Source organism: Podarcis raffonei, chromosome Z (genome assembly GCF_027172205.1).
Source record: "Podarcis raffonei isolate rPodRaf1 chromosome Z, rPodRaf1.pri, whole genome shotgun sequence".
NCBI classification, from domain to species: Eukaryota; Metazoa; Chordata; class Lepidosauria; order Squamata; family Lacertidae; genus Podarcis; species Podarcis raffonei.
The window spans coordinates 22,728,157-22,749,822 of record NC_070621.1 but is presented as its reverse complement, the minus strand read 5'-3'; the positions used below and the strand labels follow the sequence as shown (position 1 = coordinate 22,749,822).

The 21,666-nt window shown below is 42.8% G+C and overlaps 1 protein-coding gene across 3 annotated transcripts in view; it reads right to left on the bottom strand.

The window, feature by feature from the left end:
* The window catches only part of NEXMIF (neurite extension and migration factor), a 206,230-nt gene extending 198,530 nt beyond the window's left edge, over positions 1-7,700 (bottom strand). For 2 of the 3 annotated variants that reach the window (XM_053373902.1, XM_053373905.1), the window contains exon 1: positions 6,873-7,700. The gene's annotated coding sequence lies outside the window, so the exon portion shown is untranslated. The remainder of the gene's footprint in view (positions 1-6,872) is intronic. The other variant, XM_053373904.1, reaches the window with a different exon arrangement.
* Positions 7,701-21,666: the final 13,966 nt, after the last annotated feature.

The following is a 21,666-nucleotide window of genomic DNA, read 5'->3' as shown; positions in this document are numbered from 1 at the left end:
GTACCTGGGTTGGCTTGCCTGAACAAAATGTTTAAAGAAAGAGCTTGAAATAAGACAGCGAAGGTGCCTTCCCTTTGGAAGAGAGTTCCAAAGTCTGAGGGCTGCTAAAAGATTGATTTATTACAAATGCAGAGTGATCACTGTATGGCACCTGTAACAATGCCAGTTCCACAGATGGAAATAGTTGAGTGGGCACATGTGGGGTAGAGTGTTCTTGCAGGTATGTACTTGGTTACAGTGTGTGTGGTGCCCACAGCATTTTCTCTGGCTTGTAGATGTGCCCATGGGCAAAAGAAGTCTGGCAAACTCTAGTCTCTTGATCATTTTGATTGCCCTTTTCCTACACATTTTCCAGCTATACATGGTTTTCTTTGAAGTATGGAGACCGAAACTGTACACAGTACTCCAAGAGCGGCCACAACATAGATTTGTTCAACAGCATTATGATAGAGGCAGATCTACATTTTCATCAAGCTATTCACCATGATCTTGATGAATAGTCATGACAACCAAGATTCCTGGTCAGTCACCTCAAATTCAGACCTCATTAGCAAAATATGTTAAGTTAGGATTCTTTGCCGCAGTGTGCAGCATTTTACACCTGCTTACACTGAATTGCATGTGCCTTTACAATGTCCCATTACAATAATGGACATAACCAACTGAAGTGTCATTGAGTCAAGACTGGAATTCTTGAGATACAGTGGCAATTGACAAACTAGCTAAGGCTGGGGAGGAAATCACATCTATCCACCAATAAAACCTGCATCTATGTAATAACATTAGAAGCAGCCTTATACAGAGTCAGGCCAATGGTCCATGCAGCTCAGTACTGCCTAAACTGCCTGGCAGCCACTCTACAAAATTTCAGATAGAAGGAAATCTCAGCCATACCTGGAGATGCTGGGGACTGAACCTGGATCCTTCTGCATGCAAGGCACGTGCTCTGCCACTGAGTTACAGCTCTTCAGGGAGGAAGCACATGTCCAGATGCATCCCCAAAGCGCATAGCTAGCCCTTAAGGGACAGTGCAATGCCATCCAGAAACATTTGTACACCTCCATGCATATCAGTGACCTGCAACACTTCCTCCACTTTGTATTGGTTTAATTGCAGCTTGTTTGCCCTCACCCACACCAAAATGCCTCCGTACACCTGCTCAGGGTTTCTGCCACCCGCTTGGGATCGGAAGATGGAAAGCACAACCAGACACTTCTCACTAAACAGAGGTACAAAGTACGGCCCAAGAGAAGTTAGTATATGTGGCTTTAATTATGCAAACTCGTACTCCCAAGAGCTCTTGTTCTTCTCATCTCCCAAATGCTGCAGCTACAGTTCTGCCTCCTATCCCCCCCTTTTCCCCCCCAATGGTTCTCTTCTCTATCCTTTCGTAACTGTGTGCAGTGAAGGAGGACTAAATGGTGTAGCCCTTGCAGTGAAAGAGGGCTAGAAAAAGGACCAGTGAAGAAAATGGTTCGCTCAGTGTTCTGTAGTGCCCAAAGGTGTTCAGGGCTTCCATGCAATGAGATACCTGAAAATGTTTGTTTGTTTTTGGCGAGACTTTCATATACGGCATGGAGAAGATGCACAAAAGATTGAACAAGCTTGTTTCCTGCTGCTCCAGAGGGTAGGACCCAAACAAATGGATTCACGCTACAAGAAAGGACAATTCGATTAAACATTAGTAAGGACTTTGTGACAGTGAGAGCAGTTCAGTAGTGGGATGGAGCCTCCATCACTGGGGTTTTAAAAGAGAGGTTTATCAGGGATTCTTTAGTTGTGATTCCTGCATTGCAGGGGTTTAGATGTCACTTGGGGTCTCTTCCAACTCTACAATCCTAATAAGTCTACAGAGAATGACTTTTTGATATTTTGCATACATAAATGGGATTAGATTTTTTAAAAAAAATAATCTTCAAGGTTTAGAGACAGCTCCCACTGCAGCATCTATCCCCAAAACTTCACCTTCAGTAAACAAGAACTGATTATCACCTTTTGAAAATTTGACTATATTGTGAATGCTAAACCCCTTTTGAAATGCCTGGCACCACATACATGGTTACCTTCCAGATGAAAATAGGTACCACGTTAGATTGAGCTGCTTCCCAGTACTCCTTTAGTCGTATTGTCTAAAGCCATGAATGGGCTGTAAATTGCAATTGCTAATCAGCAATGGCATTCTGATTGCTTCACACACCAATTTTAAGGTCTTTAAACTGCTGCCACCAACTCACCTGAAGTGCAGACCCAAAAACGATAGGCAATATGAGGGGGAGTTAGTTTTGTGGAGCCTCCAAGTCTTCTGCCTCTTCATATTTACAGAAATTTTCCTTGAGGCATTGATAGATTTTGGATCAGATTATGCCCAACAAGTCTTCAGGAAGGAATACAAAAAGGCACTTGGGAGTAAAGGAAGCAGATCAAAATTTAACAAATATGGAACAATGGATATTGTATTTCCAAGAAAGTAGGATCAGCTACATTCTGCAAAGATTTGAAAATCTGAGCCTGCAACCCTAACTGAAATTACCTGGGAGTAAGCCCCATTGAATCCAATAGGACTTACTGCTTAATAGCCATGGTCTTCATTACCTTCTCTTAGATACAAATGAATTTCAAGAAAGGGCAATGGACATTTGCAGCTTGCCCGAATAAGAGGATGAAAAATTTAAATCCTCTGGTTAAAAGAAATCCTTCTACTGAATGCTCTCATTCCAGTAAAATTCTACGTATGAAACATGCACCATGGCAATTAAAGCAGAATATAGTTCAAGATCCTATTGGCATGGACAATATCGTGAATAAAACGTTCTGAGCAGCATCAATAATGAAAAGTCACACAACAGCCTTTTAAACATAATAAACACTTTGTAAGGAGAGTCCCAAACAAATGAAGAAACAGGCAAACCTCTCTGGTACTATCTCATTTTGGCTAGAAAAAGTACAGTTGGACCGTCTTTGTTGTAAGCCAGATGTATGAAAAGATAATGTACAACTGACTTGCTCAATGACCATCCTTTGGCTATCGCTTTGAGGATAATTATTCACTGGAACTGCCCCTGCAAGCCAAGGGCCCCAAATATATGTAGCCTTGCACGGCCCATTGCCATTTTCAATGTCAATAATCAAGACACAGACCAATGGAGAATGACTGTCAACATGAATTCTAAAGCACGTGTGTGTGTGTGTGTGTGTGTGTGTGTGTGTGTGTGTAGGATAGGCACTCCTTTCTCCAAAGTTAGGATTTGGGGGTAGAAGATTCTAATACAGGTAAGAGAGATTCAGAGTGTGCAAGTTAAGTTTATTCTCTCCTAGAAATGAAACAAAAGCAGTGGTGCATAGCAGATTTATTCACTGAACAGGTTGATTCAACAGAGACGCAGCACGTCAGACCCTACTCATGTGCTTACATAATTGTTGACTATTTAACCAGTCTGTTCTTTTGTCAAATATTTGTTTTTAAAAAGCAGTGTGCTGATGATTGCCATTTTCTGCATTGGCCCATATATTCAGTCCCACTATATTCCAGTCAGCTCAAAGTCAAAACTGGATCTTCTCTGGATTTTGTTACTGATAAATAACGTAAGATGAGCCCTGCTGGATCTGGCCAGGGGCCCATCTGATCCAGCATCCTGTTCTTATAGTGGCCAACCAGATACCTGTGGGAAGTCCACAAGATCCCCCCCTTCCCAAACTCCAATACATATATTGTGTGAAGAAAATGCCAATTCCACGCCATACATTTAAAGCATTATGATACCACTTTATAGAGTCATGGCTTCCTACAGAGAATCCTGGGAGCTGTAGCTAAAGGTTGAGCATGGCATAGCTCCCATGCAGCTACCCCCCCATCAAGTAAATATATAATAAATACTTAACTAACTGACCAATCACGTCACAGATAGCTCAATTCTCCCCCCCCCCCCACCAACATAAATCCTGGCTATGCCCGTGGTGCTGAGAGACATTAGGAGACCCATACAAGGCAACACTGGAGTTCTGTCAATAGGTGCCTAAATAACATAGGAAGTTGCCTTTTACCAAGTCATCCCCTTGGTCCATCTTGCTCAGTACTGTCCACCCTGACTGGCAGCAGCTATCCGTGGTTTCAGGCAGAAGCCATTCTCAACTCAAAAAGGTACATTTCCCACAATCCCTGTGAAGAGGGGTTGATTGTTAAAGCACTCTGAAAACTGTAGCTCTAGGAACCTAAGAACAAGTTTCTTCTAATAAAGCATTACCTGGACACCACAGTCAGGCCTTTGCCAACCAGGGGCCCTCCAAATGTTTTGGACTCTCATCAGCACCTGCCAGCACAGTGGCTTGTACTGTTTGTAGTCCAAACCACATGGGGAAAACACCAGGTTCAGAAAGGCTACCTTTTAGGCAATGATAACTCGTCGGAATGCAATCCATTGAATGGTTTCAGAACCTTTTGATGGAAAACAAACAGAAGTCACTCCCTCGATAGGATAGGTATTTTACATGCATCACATACTCCAAGCCCATTGAAAAGAGTAAGCTACAAAACATAAAATACCACCTGCCCCCCACCAAATATGTATAGTTCACTTACTAGCAATCAGGCTGGCACACACAAACACACACACAGTTGGCTAGGTGACTACTACAAGGCAACACTGGAGTTCTGTCAATAGGTGCCTAAATAACATAGGAAGTTGCCTTTTACCAAGTCATCCCCTTGGTCCATCTTGCTCAGTACTGTCCACCCTGACTGGCAGCAGCTATCCGTGGTTTCAGGCAGAAGCCATTCTCAACTGTGCCTAGAGATGCCAGGGCTTCAACATGGCACCTTCTGCAGGCAGAGCGGATGCTCTGCCACCAAAGCAAGGGTTTTTGTAGTTAGGAAGGGAACGTGGCTATGGTGAAAAGCTAGCAGGGCACTGGGGAAAGGGGTAGAAAAAGCTATAAAAAGAAAAGTGAAACATGACCACAGGACGAGTCCCCCCCCCAAAAAAAATATCACACACATATCTTCTGGCTCTCCGCACAGTTCTTCAATTAATGTGAACATACAGAATTCGCTGGGAGCAGAAAGAAATATCTTCAGTAGGAACTACATTTATCTAGGTGGCACTTAAGACAATGTCTGTGAACCCTTTACTGCATCATTAAGCTTCTGCAGAGCTGCTCTGACATGTTGTTATCATATCACCTGCAATTAGTAGTGTATAGTTAATAAAACAACCACCACCAAAAGTCCATGATCAATATTCACACAGGTGAGATGCACTATGCAAGCCAAAGCCCTCTTCTTGTGTGGCACATGTGCACAAGCAGTCAATAAATTTAGGCATCAAACTAAAGAACGTGAAGGATAAAAGCCCAATTTCCAATTTCTCACTGGACAGATGGTTAATTATATTCATAGCTGCGTTTCTCACTTGGGAAGAGTTTCAGATAGTCAACCAGCATTGTCCAATTACCCCGTTTAATATGGGAAGTGACAATAAACTTTAATGTTTTTAGGGTCTTCTGGCCATTCCTTGGTCACTACACCCCCCCCCATGAAGTAATTCTCTCCCTCATTAAAACCTTATCTGCAGTAAACAAGAAGCACAGAGTCATGTGCTGGCCAGTGTGTAAAAAGAATAAGATGGCAAGGAAGGATCACTTAGTGACCTCTTTCCTTTTCATAATGTGGAGCAGTTCTCAGTTGCTACCTAATGCAAATTGCTGACCAACAGAGGAGCAACCCCTGCAATAGGGAAATCCACTTCCAGCCCCCTCCCTGCACTGGACACACACAGTGCTTTAATTCAAAAAATTAGCAGAACACTAAATTCCTAAGCATGAACCATGAAATAAATAATCACACCCCTGGCAAAGAACCATCTGATAAACATTTTTCTCTGCACACAAATAAAGTGGGCATTATCCTTCTCAGGAAATGGCTTAAAATGCTGCTGCATTTAACTTTTGAAAGCCTACAGGATGTCAAGAAGGAGGCATCTTGAAATCTTTAATTCAGGGGCCTATAATTTCATCCCCAAATCAGCAGATTCCATGCATCCACACACAGAGAAACATCCAATTTGGAGCACTCATTCACTTTTTAGCAAGCCAACATTTTCAATGCCATGCATACACACACACACACATGCACACACAGTCTCTCTTTTTTTCTACCCTCTCCCCACCCAGGGGACCATACATTAAAATAGCTGCTAATTAATTATGGTAACCTCTGGCCCCTGCATTCCACAGAAAACCAGCAAGGAGGATTCAGGTTTTAAAGCAGCCCGCATTTAACAAAGGGGGGGGGAGGAGATGTGATTTTGATTCTATTCTCTTCCCCCCTTCTTTTTTGACAGATTTTCTAAAAAGAGATGTATGAACTTAAAACACCAAGCGCTCCCCCACCATCTTCGCACGCTCCCCCCTCCTTTCCTTTCAACCCTTTACAATCCCCCTCGCGCTCACCTCCCTGGATCGGAGGTATTTTGATTGGCACAATTTATGCTTCAGTTCTGGCGGACACCCCCCACCCAGCAACCCAGACCTGCAGGCTCTCTCCTAAGAGAGAGCGAGCGAGAGAAAGCAAAGCCATTCCTAGCCATCATCTGCCCCCACAAACACGCGCGCGCGCGCGCATCCCTGCAGCTTATTTGGCCTCCTCTCCGTATTAAAAAAAAGAGAGCCGAGGTGGGGGGCCCTCCCTCGAAGGATTGCAGTGCTCGGGCTGCCCGCATCAGCGCTCCCCTCCTTCCTGGTCTGATGCAGCTGCAGCGCCAAGCAAGCCTTAGAGAAGAGCCGCCGCTGTCCCCGCCGGATTCGCACAAAAGGGTCTACCCACCCTGAGTAGGCGACGCCTTGATACGAGAATGGGGAAGGGAGGAAAAAAAGCTTACCTTGGAGCGAAGGAGGCGGAGAGGCCTGCCCGGGCAGGGGCTGCTCCACAGCAGGCGTGAGAGCGAGTCTGTGGTGGCGGCGGCGGCGGCTGCTGCTGCTGCGGCACTCAGGACTGCCGCCGCTTCTCCATGAGCCCGGCGCTCCAGCGCGTGCAGGTGGACGCGCCTTCCTCTCCTGCTGCCTCTGCTGGTGCCTCTGCTGCTGCTGCTGCCGCCGCCGCCGCCACCTACTCCTCCTCTGGGAGGAGAAAAGGATGGAGATGGAGATGATGGAGCCGCCGGCGCGGCTCGTGCGGCACGAGGGTCCCCGCAGTTGTGCCAGCCGGCGCCCGCAAGCTTCGGCCCCGCGCAGCTCCCGCCGGCCGGGCAGGAAGGGGGGCGCGCCTGCTCCTCCTGCCGCTACTACTACTGCCGCCGCCGCCGCCGCTGCCTCCTCCTCCTCCTCGCCGCCGCCGCCTTCCTCCTCCTCCGCGGCTGCTGGGGCTTCCTCGCCTCCTCCGCCTCCCCCACCCGGGTTGCTTTTGCCCATTCAGAAGGTGCCTAATGCGCCGCCGCCGCCGCCGCCGCTGCCATTGTTGCCTCAGCCGCGCCGCTCTCCGTCTCGCTCTCACGGGCAGATGAGGCTTCCCTTCGCCCGCTAGGCAGGCAGAACCGGCGCTCGCTTTTCTGCCTCTCTTTCTCTCCCCACACCCCCTTAATACTATGAAGTCTCTCTCCTCTCTTCACTCGCAGTCTTTCCTCCTCCTCCTCCTCCACCCCACTGAAAAGCGGCGCGCGCAACGACGCGCGGCCACCTGGCATATAAAGGGCGCGCAACCCCCGGCGCTCTGGAGGCGCGCTTGGAGGAGGCTGCGGCGCAGGCAGCGGTAGCTGCACAACCGAGCGCGCGCCAGCGGCGACCCTGCGCTACCTGCTCTCCGCCGCCGCTCCCGTTTCCCGCGAGCTGCATCGCCGCCGCCACAGGGTATTGATTACAGAGGAGAGCAGAAAGTTCTGAAATTGGAGGGGCCGCTCCTAGGAATGGCCCTTTTCCTCAAAGCCGCTCGAAGCAACGGCAGCGTAAGGCGACGGCAGCAACTACGGCGGCTCTTTCGTCTCTAAGCGCTTCTCCTGCCTTACCTCGTATTTATATTAAAATGGGTTTAGGAAGCTGCCTCGCTGGTGCCAAGTTAGAACACTCGTTCATCTAGATCAGCGTTACCTGCGCTAACTGCAGAGCCTGTGTGGTGCAGTGGTTAGAGTGCTGGACTATGATCTGAGGGGCCGGGGTTCAATCCCCACACGGACATGAAGGTCACTGGGTGACCTTGGGCCAGTCACTCGCTCCCAGTCTGACTCTAACCTACCTCGCAGGGTTCTTGTGAGGATAAAATTTGGGGAGAGGAGGACCAAGTACATCTCCACCAGCAAAGTGGTATTTCTATAAATAAGGTAAATAAATAAGTGGAAGAAGCTCTCCAGGGAGATGGGGCAGGGAAATGAAACTAGGACCTTCTGCTTGCAAAGCAAATGATATACTCTTTGCCACATACATTAGAGCCAGTTTTATGTATCTTTTCTGTCTTTAGACTACAAAAAAAAAACACGTACTTCATGCTCAGGTGCCACAAGACTCAACACTAGCATGACTACCCTTTGGAACTTTTGCAATACCTAACCTATCCTTATGACAAGCCTATAAAGGAGATCAGTGCAGTCTCCATGTTGCTCCTAAAGTTGGAGGTATGAGAGAGGAGCCAAGCATTTTAAAGCTCCGCTTACTGACATTTGAATAAGGGACTTTTCTGATTTACAGGCTAAAGGAAGATACTATCCATTAAGTCAGACCAGTGACCCTTCTAGCCCAGCACTGTCTTTACAACCTTCCCCAAGCTGGTGCCCTTCAAATGTTTTGGGCCACAACTCTCATCAGCTCCACCCAGAGCATCACAGGACACCAGGTTGGGAATGATCCACATTCATGTGTGTATGTATTTTATGTATTTTATTGTGGCTATATCCCACCTTTTCCTCCAAGAAGCTCAAGGTGGCATACACGGTCTCCCCTTCCTCATTTAATTCTCATAACAACCCTGTGAAGTAGGTTAAGCAGAGAGGCAGTGACTGTCACAAGGTCACCCAGTGGGTTTTATGGCCAAGTGGAGATTTGAACCCTGGTCTCTCAGGTCTTGACCAGCACACTAACTACTACACCACATTCTTCTCCAGACATACCAGGAGAGGTCAGGGATTGAACCTGGGGGCTCTTCTGCATGCCAGACTGCTGTAAAGTAGAGGTAGCTACCATGCAGATGTTGTGACCAAAACTCCCATTCCCCGACCCCCCATCCATTGGTTGGGGCTGATAGTTTTAGTCCACAACATCTGGAGGGCACCAAGTTGTTATCTTTGTCCCCCTAGACTTGTATACCATTTTGATCTGGTAACAGTATTTGAACTTTACCTGTGTGGCAAAAGGCAATTTACCATTTTAAAAACCTACATATCAAAAAAATTAATTTTAAAAATCACTAAAATCTGGTAAAGTCATAATAAAAAAAGAACACTTCCATTTGAAAGGAGGAAATAAAATAGATTGGGTTGATCTGCTCTATAGTACATATGAAGCTGTGTCCACCCAATGTATAATTAAGCAAAAGGCTTGTTCCTTTACCTGATACAGCACTAATATCTTCTTAACGCATATTGCTGTGGCAGCATAATAATGGCAGTATGTGCAGAATCCACACCTCTTATTCAAAACAGGGATTGTAGTCCCATACCTGCTTTCCACTGCCAAATTGCAGATTTTAGAATCTCAAAATAAAGAGAACGCTACAAACATGCACAGAGTGCCCCTTGTATCCGGGCCCTTTCTAAATAATGAGGAAAGGGAGAAACTGCTGGATAGGATGGCAGAATTTAATCTGTGTAACTGATACTTCAGTCAGCTAAACCTCTGAGTAATTAATGAATGGAGGCAAATTTAAATCATGGCAGGGAACTCTACAAACTAAAGGCATGCTTCACAAGTAACAACCCGTGTTATAAGATACATATATGATATACCTATTGCGTAATATTGATAAATTCTAGTGGAAGCAGAATTTTAGGTGGTTTGTCTCATTATTCTTCATCTGATATGTTGGGACTCACTACCAGGCCACTACTGTCTCATCCAAGTTGGATCACAATAACAGCATAAAGCTTAGAATTAGGCAGCACAAAATAACTTCCCCCAAGACAGCCATAGAAACATGATAGGAGCAGAATAAAATAGCACCACCACTTAGAGCCAGCAGCCCATTAAAGCAGCAGGACGCGTGTGCACTCAGAGTCCACTTGAACATTTATGGGCAAAGGCTTTCCTAATCTTGCTTCGAAGTATTACCCTGGTGGCGGGACACTAGCATCTTCTCCCTGAAGGCCTCTTCCAAAGATGCTTTTGCCTCCCTCAGCTTCTCAGGTTCAGCTGCCTTGGACTCAAGGGACTGAATTTGTTCCATGGTATCCACCAAACAACAATTGTCCAGCAGTCATAAGGTGTGATAGGCCCCACAACCCTTTGTTTTTGTAACTTCATTGGGTTTAGGATATAACTCAGTAACACGTAATATAAATAAAATAATTAAATAGGTTCCTTTAGATATTAATAGATGGGAGTCAGTACACCTTGCCCTTTGGGGAAGGGTGAAATCTCCCAAAATGAATATTATTCCCAAATTAATCTATATTCTGTGGGGAATTCCAGTTCAAATATCTGGACAATTTTTCCAAAAAATACATTATTTGACTCCAAAAATATCTTTACAAAAAATGCAACTACAAATTAATGAAGGAGGATTCAGTATTATGAATCTGGAGCTTTTAGAATGTGTGTGTGTGTATGTGTATGTGTATATGTATATGTCCTCTGGTTGGATGGACAGTATTAGGATCAAAAATTAGAACTTGGGAGCCTCTCAAAACATTTTTTTTCAGAAAGATATGGAATATAATGTCCAATAAAGAATAATTTCAATCAAATTCTCTATGCTAAATTTACTTCATGAAGAAACCCAACTTCAGAAATTGGAAAAATATGGTAACATGGAAAAATTGGATGGAAACTGGCATACTGACTTTGAATCAACTGATAGATGAGGATGAGGATAGATTAATTTTACACGTATGCTGTTTTAAGCAATAAATACCATCTATCAGATGTAGCCCAATGGCAATATTTGCAGCTGTGACACTTGTTAACAACTTTGTTTGGACTGACAGCTTTTACAGCTTCTGGAATACCAGAGATATTAGAACAATTGATCAGATCCTTTGAAACAAAAAGGCTATTTATTTTTTTAGCTATTTGTTATCAATAAATCAATCCAATATGAAGATTTTAAGAAATGGGTGGAACAAAAAATTGGAGGTTCATATATTACCTAAACTGTGGAAAGTGTTTTAGCTTCCATAGTAAATGTGACTATGGATCTTAAAGTATGACTTATACAACAGAAAATAATATTTAGAATTTACTGGCTATCATTACATTTATATAGATAAGGACTGTCTAAGACAGCATTCTGTTGGAGATGTTAAAAGGATAATGCTTCTTTGAAGCACATGTTTTTTACAATGTCCAATGCTTACTAAGTTTTGGGAGAAAGTATTGGATTGTATAAGCATGACTGCAGAAAACAGTTTAAATTTTCAGAGGAAAATATTCTCTTGAATTATGTGCCTACTATACAGAATTTGACAACTAGACAACATAGATGGATTTTTTGTGCCCTTACTGTGTCCAAAAGACTGATATTGATGCACTGGAAAGATAATTTTAAAGGGGGATTTGACTTAGCTGACCCCACCCAACCTGGAGACAGCAACTTTTATTGTGTGAGTCAATAATGAATACTGAGTAAGAAGAGGGTCTGTGCAAACTGAATTCCTTTGATAATGCAAAGGTCCAACCCCCTGTGCACCTCCCTTCATATGCACTTTTCAGTGTGCAACATATTTAAAACTCAACTAAAAAAACTAAGTTTTAAAATAGAACTGAGTCTATATCTAAGCTTAAAAATTGCATATTAAGCCTAAAGCTTTTGGCTTATAAGCTGGTTTCTCCCACTGGTTAGGTCTACGTTGTTGTCCTTGTCACATTAAAATGGAGTCATAGGATGAAAGTACATCTTCTACCCATTTTCCAAAACTCAGTTCCTGGTTGAAGTAAATTTAGAAAAGCCACTCAAACAGCATAAACAGAGCTGAAAACACTCAAGTTTTTTCAAGTAAGGAAAATAAATTAAATGCATAGGGCTTACTTTCTTTTCAAAAGGTGCTGAACTCACCTGTTTGCTGAACTGTTTGCCATGAGAAATACTTCATGAATTTGGACTCCTCTCATGCTGGTAGAACTGTCTGGAAATCTAGGGGTGGGCACACCTGCCAATTTAGGTTTATCTCAGTATCTCATTTTTCCAATCTTAAATTGCAGTTTGCTGCAATTCCACCACTGCCCTGAAGGCATGAAAATTTGTAGCGTATTTGTGTGTAGTTTGTCTATGACACAGATTTTTGCAAGCAATTCCACCCAATATATTTGATTTTTCTGTTATTCTTACTAATTCATGGCACTTTTATGCTCTTTTTTTTTTTCTGGAGAACTGCATCACAAAATTCAGAGAAATGTGAATTTTAAAGGATACCAACTTTTCCGTTTGTGTATTGTTTGCATATGTTAGGGGAAAGTGTTCATTTAAAAAGCATGTATTAGTGAAAATGATATATGCAGAAATGCATTATATTAGTGAATATTACATACAAAAATTAGGAGAAATAAACACCAAGGGCTCATCGAGACTTGCGTTTTGCCCCACACTTTGCAGGCACAGGTCCTCACTTTAAAGTGTCGTGTCTGAGTGCTCTTTTTTTCCCCTCCCAGTGTTGTACTGCCCTATCAAAACAAATGACAATTTGATTTTTCATTGGATCGTTGTTTTTTAAAAAAAGAAAAATAATAGACTGGTGTGGAAACATGACAGAAATGGAAACTCAGATATAACATTAGAGTAGTGATGGGGTAAACAAGCTGTGGGAGTTAACTCTGATGTAAAAATAACAATGTATTATGTAAGATGAAATGAAATATGAACAAAACAGTCCTTCTAGAGGTATGGTCTCCATTTGTCTTATGACATCTCGAAAGTTCAGTATGGTTTTGATATGTTGCTAAATTTTGATAAGTTTTTTCTTTCTTTCTATTAATATGATCATAGTTGTTTCCTTTAAAAGTAACCCTCTGTTCTGAGACAAAGATGTATATTGTATCCATCTTTATTGTAATTGTTTGTAAATGGCTATAGCTAAAAGTATTGTAGAATTTAAAAGAATACCACAATTCACTATGGCCTGCACCACATTAAGAACACATCCCTTTAAGGCACCTTCAGAAGCCAAAATAGTGTGTGTGTGTGTGTGTGTGTGTGTGTGTGTCCACATCATTGAGTGATTTAGTGATGACCTCTTAGAAAGAAAAAATGTGGCTCAAATCTTTAGAACAACCTGTTAGGATCATTTCTAAATTAACTCTTAAGAGTCCTTCTATCATCTTACTATTCCTTCCTTTAGAGGCACATGTACACTGCAAGCTAGTCTCTATTTTATACCAATTTAACTGTCATGGCTTCCACCAAGGAATCCTGGAAATCGTGTCAAATGGCTGAGGATTCTCCCTTAAAGGTAAAGGGACCCCTACTCATTAGGTCCAGTCATGGACGACTCTGGGGTTGCAGAGTTTACTGGCCGAGGGAGCTGGCGTACAGCTTCCGGGTCATGTGGCCAGCATGACTAAGCCGCTTCTGGCGAAACAGAGCAGCACATGGAAACACGGTTTACCTTCCCGCTGGAGCGGTACCTATTTATCTACTTGCACTTTGACGTGCTTTTGAACTGCTATGTTGGCAGGAGCAGGGACTGAGCAATGGGAGCTCACCCCGTGGCGGGGATTTGAACCGCCGGCCTTCTGATTGGCAAGCCCTAGGCTCTGTGGTTTAGACCACATCGCCACCCACGTCCCATTAGAAATCCTTAATCCTGTAACATAGAGATGGGGAACCAACAACACCCCAGATGTTGTTGGCCTCCAACTCACATCAGCCCCAGCAGCATGGCCAGTGGCCAGGGATGATGGGAGTTGTAGTCCAATGACCTCTTGAGGTCTACAGATTCCAACACCCTGCCTGGAGATCCCAGGAATTGAAACAGGAGCCTTTTGCCCGCAAAGCATGGGCTCTACCACTGAGCCATGGAGACTTCCCTTAAAGAAGTGGGAACTCCCTGACAGGACACCAAACCCTCAGTGTCCTACATGAGAGATGGAGATACTGTCCACAACACCTGTCTGTCACACAAGCAGGGCATGGATGCAACAGTCTTCCCTAAAGGAGGAATCTAATGCAATTCTAACGATTCAACGGACACTTGTACCATTTTGCTTGGGTTCTCACTTCACTATTTTTAACTGTTCCTGATCTGATCCTTTATCTTTTCGAAAATAACAGTTATTGATTTCTGAGCTGGCTGAAAACTCAATGAGCCAATAATTGCACATTGATGTATGCATCTTGCTATCAGGATTGCTATCTGTCTGCTTATGTGAGGATGAGGAGGTGATGGACTCATCAATCCTCAGTGCCTGTTCCTTGTCAGCTAACTAGCCTATTAACAGCTTATCTTGTCAAGCAAATGAGTGGCCTATGTCATTGACCCTTGGTTTGCATTTTGTGAAAACAACCACCACCAACTCCTCTTTGAGAAAAACGCCTAAAGTATTCTGAGCTGAGCTCATGGTAGTTCTTGCTTGCAAATGGCAGTGCCTCCCAAAAGTTTGCAAGGCTTGGACTTGACACTGAAGTTAAAAGGAGGAGTTTGTGCAGACAGGTCAGTTCATGGGCTACCTCACTGAAGCCTACACATTTTTTCCATGCCCCTTACCCCATCACCTCCAGAGCAACACAAACTTCCCTTTTATAAAGTGACCTGTAGAAATACTCTGCAAATGGCAGGGGAAATTGTAATAGCCAGAAGCAAAATCCAAAAGTGATAAATATAATGACCTGTGGACATGCTGGTGTCCATCAGGGAAGTTTGCAAATAGCATTACATTTGCAAATGCAATTATCTCTGTGTGGGGTTTTGATTGATTGGCTGTATAAATTACTGCCCTCAGTGCTTTGTAAAGCACAGCAGGTTGGTCACCTGCCTCCCTCCAAGCCTAGGTGGAGAGGAGACATTGCTCTGGCACTACTCATCCTCCTATCAAACCCACCCTGCCCTCCCCACCACAACATGAACTGAAGTGGTGCAGACTGCACTGTATTTCTGCAAAATAACACTATGCATGGGCCAGAATTAAAGGTGGTATAAAAAATGTACAGTGGTACCTCGGGTACCTGAAACTGTTCTTAACCTGAAGCACCACTTTAGCTAATGGGGCCTCCTGTTGCTGCCGCGCCGCCGGAGCACAATTTCTGTTCTCATCCTGAAGCAAAGTTCTTAACCTGAAGCACTATTTCTGGGTTAGCGGAGTCTGTAACCTGAAGTGTACGTAACCCGAGGTACCACTGTAGTTCAATGCTGCCAGTAATTCTCCCTCCCCCAGTCACACATGCTAAGCATGGGCACAGTGGATGCTTTGTGAATTTATCGCAGCCGGTTACTTTGTTGTGCTGAGCAGAAAGAGTGACTGCCACTGAAGGTGGAGGCTCCACTGGGTGCAATTATTTTTAGTGGTACTGTTGAAATTGTAATGAATTGCAGAAGGAGTGGCTTAAGCTAAAAGGGTTGTTTGTAATAATTAATATCCGCTGAATTTATACATAAAAATTATTGTACATGGAGCACAGTCCCCCAGAAATGGAAACTCTATTTTTTTTTAGGATGAACTGGTGGGAAATGGGTGGTGGTGGTGGTGGTGGTAAAATTAATTTTATTTGGGTTTCGACAGGGCAGGGGTAGAACAGTGATGGGATTAGGGTGATGCTATGTTTTCCCCAAACCATTAAATGCACCACTTAGTTCTAGAATGGGACAGATGTCAGGGCACTGTGTATTTATGATTCTGCAACACACAACCCCCAGCATCCCAAAGAAACCCAGTTCACATTATTCAAGGCATAGCTTGCAGTGTGTGCTTATGATTTCTCCCCAAACCCAGTCACACACTTTCCCCCAGAGAAAAAATAACAAAAACGATTTATAATGAAAAGTTGTAAGCATAAACAGGGTGAGTAGAAAGTTAACAGTTATAATGATATCATGTAATGATATTATTAGAAAAAAAAATAAACGCATCAGACTTACATTTTAACACTCACAAAATACAAGCAAAGCGCATTTTTTTGTTTCATTAATAAATATCAGGTTCACATTAAGGTGTAAGAGAATGGCTGCACTTTCTATGTGTGTGTTTGGCTAAGTCACAGTGAGCAAAAGAAAAAGAGGGAGGTCAACAACAAAAAATTGAATGCTAATGGTAGTTAATAGCTAGCCTAATCAACTCAACAGTGAATCAATGAGGCAGAAGTTACAGTGAATACACATTTCAGCAGTTCCCAGTTAGCAGACACTTAAGATCAATTGTTGATTATGAGGGTAACTGACTAAATTTTATTGTAACAAATGTCATGTTTGGAAAAATCTACATCTACTTGCTGCAGAGTGGACAAGCAGACTCCTGGCCAGTTCATTAGCGAATTCCACTACTATCCCTAACTAATCCGAAGATATACAGTCTCTGCCTTCCTTTAGCTATCATGGCTAAATATTTTATTTGCTATTTATATCATAAAATGGATACACTGCTTGATTGTTTAAAAAAACAAACAAACCACCACTCCCCAAACTCATAAAAAGATAAAACAATAAAACTGTAAATAAGGATTGGTAACAATAATATTCAACCTTTAAAAAGTTTAAAAAAACAAAAACAAATTAAAACTCACATCAACTTTGTAAATATTTGGATTGACTTGTCTGTTTTTAGCAGGCACCGAAAAGAGTACAGTGAATGATCCTGTCCAATATCAATAGGCAGGGAGTTCCAGAGTGCAGGTGCTTCCACACTAAAATACCAAGTTCCTACAAATGTGGAATTGGCATTATATGGCACCTGAAACAATGCTAGTCCTGCAGATCTAAGTGGTCAAGTGGGTATATGTGGAGTAAGGCCACTAATACACCACCAAATCCTTCATGAATTTGTCTAATGGTTTTGAAAGCCATCTAAGTTTGTGGCCATTGTCGTTCTGCAGGAAACTGCAAAGAGCTCAGCAGCATCACACGTTTCCAGAATTAAATCTAGATTTATTTATTTTTTAATAGTTTAAAAAATGATTTTAGAATGTACTTTAACAATTACAGTAGAGAGAACTCTTGCAGTAAATTCAGCTGTGGGGGTCTCTTGATACATTTAATTTGGACAAATGGGGTTCTGCAAATGAAAAGTCATTAGCCTACCTGCCCAAATCAGGAGGGACACCACATTCATGAGGATAGATTTGAAACTAAATTAGAGACCTCTTGAAAATCAGGAGCAGCAAATTGATGATACAATTATTATGATATTACTCGAAAGGAGTAGGTGGGAGGGAAGAGAAAAATCACTCACTGAAGAAATGAAAGACAGGCTTTACATCAACATAGGTAGCAAGGTCAACGCTTCATTTGTAGAAGTCAGCTAGTCTACTGCGCAAGTGAAATTAAAGGGCATGTTGTCAGATAGTTTACACTGGAAAATGTAAGGTTCACGGATAATTTTAAATGCAATAGTGGAGAGTTGCCTGCCATAATTTGAAAACATGTCCATTTTTCACAAAGAGAGCTAAAGACATTCACGTAAACCTGCAAATCCAAAAATATTATGCTACGTTAGCACTGTGAAGTGACTGAAGCTACATAGAAAAAGCTAAGCTGGCCTTCCTCACTGCACATTTACAGCTTCATGAAAAGGTAAATAAACTTTATAACTCATGGCAGGAAAGGATTTTCAGTTACAAAGAGTTAAGATAAGATTCTAGGGAATATACACACTGCAGAAACACTTTGCGATTTATTTACACATGAGATTTGTTTAGAAATCGTGTGTTATATATGACTAAACCATACTCAGAATAGACTCACTGAAATCAATGCGCTTAGTTTAGACTAACTTGTTACCGTATTTTTTGCTCTATAAGATGCACCAGACCACAAGATGCACCTAGTTTTTGGAGGAGGAAAACAAGAAAAAATATATTCTGAATCTCAGAAGCCAGAACAGCAAGAGGGATCGCTGCGCAGTGAAAGCAGCAATCCCTCTTGCTGTTCTGGCTTCTGGGATAGCTGCGCAGCCTGCATTCGCTCCATAAGACGCACACACATTTCCCCTTACTTTTTAGGAGGGGAAAAGTGAGTCTTATAGAGCAAAAAATACGGTAATGGATTTTAACGGGTCTTCTCTCAGTATGACTTACGGTCAAATACAACTCACATTCTTAAAAATCAGGAAAAGAAAGGCAACAATTTGCAAACAATTCATCTATTTAACAATAGTTATCTTTTATCCATTTTAATACTAACAATTTTATTTTTTTGTTCTTAGCGGAATATACATTTTCTTCCAAAAAAGACATAAAGAATTATAACAGTTTTCCAATTCTGCATAATTCTTTATCTTAGAATCATAGAATTGTAGAGTTAAAAGGGATCCAAAGAGTTATCTAGTCCAACCCCCTGCAATGTAAGAATCTCAACTAAAACATCCATGACAGATCACCATCCAACTTATGTTTAAAAACCTCCAAGGAAGGAGAGTCCACCACCTCCTGAGACCATTCTGTTGTTGAACAGCTCTTACCATCAGAAAGTACTTCCTGATATTTAGTTGAAATCTCCTTTTTTGCAAAATGATCTTAACAGTTGAGAAACCTGGGCCCAAACTAACAAAATGAAATCCAATAGGAACAAATGGAAGGTTCTGCACCTAGGCAGGAAGAACCAGGCACACAAATATAAGATGGGGGGGCACTAGTCTTACTAGCACTACATGAGAAAAGCATCTAGGAGTCATGGTGGAGCACAAGCTTAACATGAGTCAACAGTGTGATGCAGCAGCAAAAAAAGCCAATGCTATTCTAGGCTGCATCAACAGAAGTATAGTTCCCAGAACAAGGGAAGTAATAGTACCACTCTGTTCTGCCTTGTTCAGACCACACCTGGAATACTGTGTGTGGTTCTGTGTGCTACAGTTTAAGAAGGATCTTGACAAGCTGGAATGTGTACAGAGGGAGGCAACCAAGATGTTCAAGGGTCTGGAAACCACACGTTATGAGGAACGGTTGAAGGAGCTGGGTATGTTTAGCCTGGAAAGGAGAAGACTGAGAGGAGATATGATGATGAGGATGATGACAACAATAATTTATTGATTATATGCTGCCCATCTGGCTAGGTTGGCCCAGCCACTCTGAGCAGCTCTCAGCAAAAAATAGTAAAAACACAAGGCAGCATCAAAACTGAAAACTTCCCTGAAACTAAAACCTCCCTGAAAAGGGCTGCCTTCAGATGTCTTTTAAAAATAACATAGCAGATAGTTTGACATCTGCTGGGAGGGCATTCCACAGGGTGAGCACCACTACTGAAAAGGCCTTCTGCCTTCTTCAAACATCTCAAGTTCTGCCACATGCTAGATGGAGAGCCAGCATCCTGTTCTCACAGAGGCCCACCAGATGCCTGTGAGGAACCATCAAGAAGGACCTGAGCTTTAAAGTAAATCTGCTGGTTTTTCAAATCCCTGGACAGTATTTTCCACATAAGAGGCCCAAATCATGTATTGGTATAAAATGTTGGGAGTTTTCTTAATTAAATTTTTTGATACAGCAGCATTTTATGAGCATGGCTTGGAATTATTTCAAAATAACAGTGTGCTTTTGTTTTGTTGTCGTTTATAAGCTGCCTTGAGTGGAGTATGACAACAGTTGGGAGAGACCACATAAAATAAAAAGATTCTGCATTCTAGAGGGCTGGAACATAGCCAGCCTAACACCAGTCTTTACTACTATGGAACCAAAGTAATATGTGGTGCTCTACAGAGATGAAGGTGGCTGGTGTAAATGTGGATAGATGTGGAGACACTGGGTTTTTCGGGGAGGGGTTATTGATTTTATTTATACTTTCTAATGTGCAAAAAAGCAAGAATAGCAGCAATAAAGAAAAAGATCAAAGCAAGGAAGGAAAAGAATAGAACAGAAGGATATGGAGATAAGGACCAGTGGCCCATCTCGTCTAGCATCCTGTTCCAGCATGACCAACCAGATGCCTGTGAGAAACCTGCAAGCAGGACTCAGGCACAAGAGCACCCTCCCCTCCTCTGCTTTCTGGAAACTGGTTTTCAGAGGCATTGCTGCCTCCCGCTGTGGAGGGCAGAGGAAAACCATCTTGACTCAGAGGATAACCATCTTGACTAGTACCCATTGCTAGTTTCCTCCTCCATATATTTAACTAATCCTCTGTTAAAGCCATCCAAGATGGTGTCCATTACTGCCTCCTAAGTAAGTTCCATGGTTTAACTCTGCGCTGTATGAAGAAGTATTTGCTTTTATCTGTCTTGAATCTCAGCATTCAGCGTCACTGCATTCCCACAAGTTCTAGTTGTCATGACAGAGGAAGGGAAAAGTTTTTCTATCCACTTTCTCCATTCAGTGCACAATTTTATAAACTCCTGCCATGTCACCTCTTGCCTTTTCTCTAAACTGAGTGGTAGTATTCCAAAACAGCATTATACTTCCTAACAATTGCCCTTCATAAACATAAAACCCAAGGATGTTTTTTCCAAAGGAATTCAGGAGAAGAGGGCAGCTGGCAATCATATATCTTTACTTTATTGTTTTCAATAAATGAATGCCAAGCTTTAGAAGAAGAAGAAAATGTCCTTCATTTTTGAATGCCGTAGGGTTTTGGTACATTTTGCTAACTTTACATTTAAAACAATGGTACCAGATCTGGAGATACTGATAATATTGCAAGTCTCCTGTAGCTAACTTCCAGTGTTTGACCACTGTGAGCCTGGCCACAGTGAAAGGAATAAAAGTAGCTCTTTATTGGAAACCTCCAAACAAGCATGAAAGGGCCATCCTTGGTTCCATGGGTAAAGATTGAGATCTAATCTGGCCTATTGACTTCTCCTTGTCAGTCCCCTCATCTCTTTCTCTCTCTCTCTATAAAAAAGTAATCAAGAAAGAGAGAAAGGTTAACCATGGATGGTGGCACAGTGAGGTTCCATCACAAGCCAGTGCCAATTAAAATTCTCATGAATTATAGGGAGCCAGGGGTGAGTAATGAGGGAGCCACATCTGGACAGGTGATAAGGCTGGCTTTGAAGATAAGTTGGAAAATGCAGCTAGTCCAGAGCACAGTAGTCGCATTGCTGATAGGGATCAGGGAGAGGCACCATGTCTTGCCTGTGCTGAAAAAACTCCGCTGTCTCCCAGTAGGTTTCTGAGATCAATTCAAAGTGTTTGTCTCTGAAGCCCTGCATCTATTTGTTGAACTGCCTTGTCCCATACCTGTCCACTGAGATATTTTATTCTCAGCTCCCCCCCCCATCCTCACCTTCTGAAGGGCAGCAGGTGGCAACAGGAATGAGCAACACAGGTCCAAAGTCCATTTAGCTCAGTATTACCATCACAGTCTGGTTCCAGACAGGATCTTTCCCATCCCTACCTGGAGATGCTGGGGATTGAACCTGGGACCTTTGACATGCAAAGCAGATGCTCCACCACTGAGCTGCAGTTCTTTC